General features: G+C 41.5%; 1 non-coding gene across 1 annotated transcript; it reads right to left on the reverse strand.

The window, feature by feature from the left end:
* Positions 1–5635: 5635 nt before the first annotated feature.
* LOC112700079 (small nucleolar RNA R71) lies at positions 5636–5743 on the reverse strand. The gene has a single exon (XR_003153001.1). It is a non-coding gene; the product is annotated as a small nucleolar RNA R71 (small nucleolar RNA).
* Between the last annotated feature and the right edge of the window lie 257 nt (positions 5744–6000).

Here is a 6000-nt window from a genome sequence, read left to right on the forward strand (position 1 = left end):
CCCAGTGAGGAAGACCTCCTGGGACGTCCATCAAGCAAGAAGGAGTTTCCTATTAAGGATCTAGAGGAATCTGAGGCTCATCTAGAGACCATAGAGATTCCATTAAATCTCCTTCTGCCATTCATGAGCTCTGAAGAATATTCATCCTCTGAAGAGGATGAAGATGTGACTGGAGAGCAAGTTGCTCAATACTTAGGAGCTATCATGAAGCTGAATGCCAAGCTGTTTGGTAATGAGATTTGGGAAAGTGAACCTCCCCTGCTCATTAGTGAACTAGATACTTGGATTCAGAAAACTTTACCTCAAAAGAAACAAGATCTTGGCAAGTTCTTAATACCTTGCACCATTGGCACCATGAGCTTTGAAAAAGCTCTATGTGATCTGGGATCAGGGATAAATCTGATGCCACTCTCTGTAATGGAGAAGCTGGGGATCATTGAGGTACAACCTGCCTTGTTCTCATTACAATTGGCAGATAAGTCTTTGAGACAAGCCTATGGAATAGTAGAGGACGTGCTAGTAAAGGTTGAAGGCCTTTACATCCCTGCTGATTTCATAATCCTAGACACTAGGAAGGAAGATGATGAATCCATCATCCTAGGAAGACCTTTCCTAGCCACAGCAGAAGCTGTGATAGATGTCAACAGAGGAGAGTTAGTCCTTCAATTGAATGGGGACTACCTTGTGTTTCAAGCACATGGCCATCCCTCTGTGACAAAAGAGAGTAAGCATGAAGAGCTTCTCTCAGTTCAAGGTCAAGAAGAGCCCACACAGTCAAACTCTAAGTTTGGTGTTGTGAGGCCACAACCAAACTCTAAGTTTGGTGTTCAAATTCCATATCCAAACTCTAAGTTTGGTGTGGAGACAACACACTAAATTGACCTGATCACCTCGTAGCTCCATGAGAGCCACTGTCAAGCTATTGACATTAAAGAAGCGCTTGTTGGGAGGCAACCCAATTTTATTAATCTAATTTTATTTTATTTTGTTTTAGTGTAATTTTTGTGTTGAATTAGGTACATGATCATGAGGAGTCACGAAAAAAATCAAAGAAATTAAAAACAGAGTCAAAAAAACAGAAGAAAAAATTTTTCACCCTGGAGGCAGCGCAGACTGGCGTTCAACGCCAGTAAGATGCATCTGGCTGGCGTTCAACGCCAGAACAGAGCATCTTTCTGGCGCTGAACGCCCAAAACAAGCTACATCCTGGCGTTTAACGCCAGGATGCGCACACAGAGGACAATCTGGCGCTGAACGCCAGAAACAAGCATGAAACTGGCGTTCAACGCCAGAAACATGCATTACATGGGCGTTTAACGCCCAGAACATGCACCAATGGGCGTTTGAACGCCAGAATGATGCATGAAGGCAATTTACACGCCTATATGGTGAAGGAATGGTATTTCTTTTCACCTCAGGATCTGTGGACCCCACAGGATCCCCACCTACCTTTTCTTTTAATCCTAATCACACTCTCCTAATCCAAATCTCATTTTCAATGTCACACTTCCCAAAAACCTTCACCAATCACCTCAATTCCTCTTCCCAATTACCCCATTCACCATTCACATCAACCCACTCTTCCCCATAAACCCCACCTACCTCCATTACATTCAAATTCAATTTCCCACCCTTTCCCACCCAGAATGGCCGAACTCCCACCCTCCCTCTCCCTATAAATACCTCTCCTTTCTTCTTCATTTTCACACAACACAAACCCCTTCTTCTCTCATATAGCCGAACCAATTCTCTCCCTCTCTTCCCAAGTCTCTTCTTCTTCTTCTACTTTTCTTTTCTTTCTTGCTCGAGGGCGAGCAAAATTTTAAGTTTGGTGTGGTAAAAAGCCTAAGCTTTTTATTTTTCATTCACCATCAATGGCACCCAAGACCGGAGTATCCTCAAGAAAAGGAAAAGGAAAGGCAAAAGCTTCCACTTCCGAGTCATGGGAGAAGGAGAGATTCATCTCCAAGAGCCATCAAGACCACTTCTATGATGTTGTGGCAAAGAAGAAGGTGATCCCCGAGGTCCCTTCAAACTCAAAAAGAATGATTATCCGGAAATCCAACATGAAATTCAAAGAAGAGGGTGGGAAGTCATAACCAACCCCATGCAACAAGTTGGAATATTGATGGTTCAAGAGTTCTATGCCAATGCATGGATCACTAGAAACCATGATCAAAGTATGAACCCGAATCCAAAGAACTATATCACAATGGTTCGGGGGAAATACTTAGATTTTAGCCCGGAAAATGTGAGGTTGGCGTTTTACCTACCCATGATGCAAGGTGATGAACGCCCCTACACAAGAAGGGTCAACTTTAATCAAAGGTTGGACCAAGTCCTAATGGACATTTGTGTGGAAGGCGCCCAATGGAGAATAGACTCCAAAGGCAAACCGGTCCAACTAAAAAGACTGGACCTCAAGCCTGTAGCTAGAGGATGGTTGGAGTTCATCCAAAGATCCATCATCCCTACAAGCAACCGATCTGAAGTTACTGTGGATCGGGCCATCATGATTCATAGCATCATGATTGGAGAGGAAGTGGAAGTTCATGAAGTCATCTCCAATGAACTCTACAAAATAGCTGACAAGCCTTCATACATGGCACGGCTAGCCTTCCCCCATCTTATATGCCATTTATGCTACTCAGCTGGAGTTATCATAGATGGAGATGTCTCCATTGAAGAAGACAAGCCCATCACAAAGAAGAGGATGGAGCAAACAAGGGAAGTTCCTCACGGCCCCCAAGAAGAACATGAGGAAGTTCATCATCAACAAATGCCTCAAGGAATGCACTTCCCTCCCAACAACTATTGGGAGCAACTCAGTACCTCTTTAGAGGATTTGAGCCATAATGTTGAACAACTAAGGGTGGAACATCATGAACACGCCCTCACTCTCCAAGAAATAAGAGAAGATCAAAGAGCAATGAGGGAGGAGCAACAAAGGCAAGGAAGGGACATAGAAGAATTGAAGAACATCATTGGTCCTTCAAGAAGAAGACGCCACTAGAGGTGGATTCATTCCTTGTTCTTTATTTTCTTTCTGTTTTCGGTTTTTAAGTATTATGTTTATCTATGTTTTGTGTCTCTACTTCATGATCATTAGTGTGTAACCATGCCTTAAAGCTATGAATAAAATCCATTAGTCTTTCACCTTTCTTAAATGAAAAATGTTTTAATTCAAAAGAACAAGAAGTACATAATTTTCGAAATTATTAGTGAATTTAATTTAATTATATTGATGTGGTGGCAATAATTTTTGTTTTCTGAATGAATGCTTGAACAGTGCATATTTTTGATCTTGTTGTTTATGAGTGTTAAAATTGTTGGTTCTTGAAAGAATGATGAACAAAGAGAAATGTTATTGATGATCTGAAAAACATCATGAAATTGATTCTTGAAGCAAGAAAAAGCAGTGAAAAAAAAATGTATGGCGAAAATTTTAAGGCAAGGATCCGAGGCTTTGAGCATTAATGGATAGGAGGGCCCAAGGAAATTAAATCCAGGCCTAAGCGGCTAAATCAAGCTGTCCCTAACCATGTGCTTGTGTCATGAAGGTCCAAGTGAAAAGCTTGAGACTGAATGGTTAAAGTCGTGATCCAAAGCAAAAGAGTGTGCTTAAGAGCTCTGGACACCACTAACTGGGGACTTTAGCAAAGCTGAGTCACAATCTGAAAAGGTTCACCCAGTTATGTGTCTGTGGCATTTGTGTATCCGGTGGTAATACTGGAAGACAAAGTGCTTAGGGCCAAGGCCAAGACTCATAAAGTAGCTGTGTTCAAGAATCAACATGCTTAACTAGGAAAGTCAATAACACTATCCAAAATTCTAAGTTCCTAGAGATGCCAATCACTCTAAACTACAAAGGAGAAAGTGAGATGCCAAAACTGTTCAGAAGCAAAAAGCTACAAGTCCCGCTCATCTAGTTAAATTAATATTCATTGATATTTTGGACTTTATAGTATATTCTCTTCTTTTTATCCTAATTGATTTTCAGTTGCTTGGGGACAAGCAACAATTTAAGTTTGGTGTTGTGATGAGCGGATAATTTATACGCTTTTTGGCATTGTTTTTATATAGTTTTTAGTAAGTTTAAGCTACTTTTAGGGATGTTTTCACTAGTTTTTATGATAAATTCACATTTCTGGACTTTACTATGAGTTTGTGTGTTTTTCTGTGATTTCAGGTAAATTCTGACTGAAATTGAGGGATTTGAGCAAAACTCTGAAGAAGGCTGACAAAAGGACTGCTGATGCTGTTGGAATCTGACCTCCCTGCACTCAAAATGGATTTTCTGGAGCTACAGAACTCCAATTGGCGCGCTCTTAATGGAGTTGGAAAGTAGACATCCAGGGCTTTCCACCAATATATAATAGTCCACACTTTATTCGAAGAATGATGACGTAACTTGGCGTTGAACGCCAAGTACATGCTGCTGTCTGGAGTTAAACGCCAGAAAAACGTCATGATCTGGAGTTGAACGCCCAAAACACGTCATAACTCGGAGTTCAACTCCAAGAAATGCCTCAGCTCGTGGATTAATCAAGCTCAGCCCAAGCATACACCAAGTGGGCCCCGGAAGTGAATTTATGCATCAATTACTTACTCATGTAAACCCTAGGAGCTAGTCTAGTATAAATAGAACATTTAACTATTGTATTAGATGTCTTTTGACCACGTTTCATCTTTGGTCTCATCTTTGGTCTCAGTTTTGTTTTATCCTTCATCCTAAGAGATCATTGATCACGTTAGAGAGGGCTGGCCATTCGGCCATGCCTGAACCTCTTTTACTTATGTATTTTCAACGGTGGAGTTTCTGCACACCATAGATTAAGGGTGTGGAGCTCTGCTGTACCTCAAGTATTAATGAAATTCTATTATCTTTTATTCAAATCTCTCTTATTCTTATTCCAAGATATTCATTCATACCCAAGAACATGATGAATGTTATGAGTCAGATTACCCTCATTATCATTCTCACTCATGAACGCGCGTGATTGACAACCACTTCCGTTCTACATGAAACAGAGCTTGAATGCGTATCTCTTAGATTCCCCAACAGAATCTTCGTGGTATAAGCTAGATAGATGGCGGCATTTATGAGGATCCGGAAAGTCTCACCTTGTCTGTGGTATTCCGAGTAGGATCCTGGGAATCCGGAAAGTCTAACCTTGTCTGTGGTATTCCGAGTAGGATTCCGGTAATGAATGACTGTGACGTGCTTCAAACTTGTAACCTGCTGGGCGTTAGTGACAGACGCAAAAGAGGGATTCTATTCCAGTAGGAGCGGGAACCAACCGGTGATTAGCCGTACTGTGACAGAGTGCGTGAGCATTAGTTTTCACTGCGAGGATGGGATGTAGCCATCAGCCATGGGTGATGCCTCCAGACGATTAGCCGTGCGACTGACAACCGCATAGGATCATTTTCCCGAGAGGAAGAAAGTAGCCACAGTTGATGGTGAACCCCTATACAAAGCTTGCCATGGAAAGGAGTAAGAAGGATTGAGTAGAAGCAATAGGAGAGCAGGCGTCCTTGGGCTCTACAGCATCTCCATCCACTTATCTGAAATTCCCACCAATGAATCTGCATAAGCATTCTATCCCTTTTATTATTCTATCCCTTGTTGAGCAAGCTTAGAGTGGATGTTTAGACTTTCAAACAAAAAGAAGGTGAATCCCTCTATGAAGTTTGGGAAAGATACAAACAGTTGACCAAAAGGTGTCCTTCTGACATGCTTTCAGAATGGACCATTTTGGATATATTCTATTATGGTCTATCTGAATTCTCTAAGATGTCACTGGACCATTCTGCAGGTGGATCCATTCACCTAAAGAAAACGCCTGCAGAAGCTCAAAAACTCATTGACATGGTTGCAAATAACCAGTTCATATACACTTCTGAGAGGAATTTTGTGAATAATGGGACGCCTCAGAGGAAGGGAGTTCTTGAAATTGATGCTCTAAATGCCATATTGGCTCAGAACAAAATGTGACT

The sequence above is a fragment of the Arachis hypogaea genome, chromosome 6, assembly GCF_003086295.3.
Source record: "Arachis hypogaea cultivar Tifrunner chromosome 6, arahy.Tifrunner.gnm2.J5K5, whole genome shotgun sequence".
In the NCBI taxonomy this organism is placed as follows: Eukaryota; Viridiplantae; Streptophyta; class Magnoliopsida; order Fabales; family Fabaceae; genus Arachis; species Arachis hypogaea.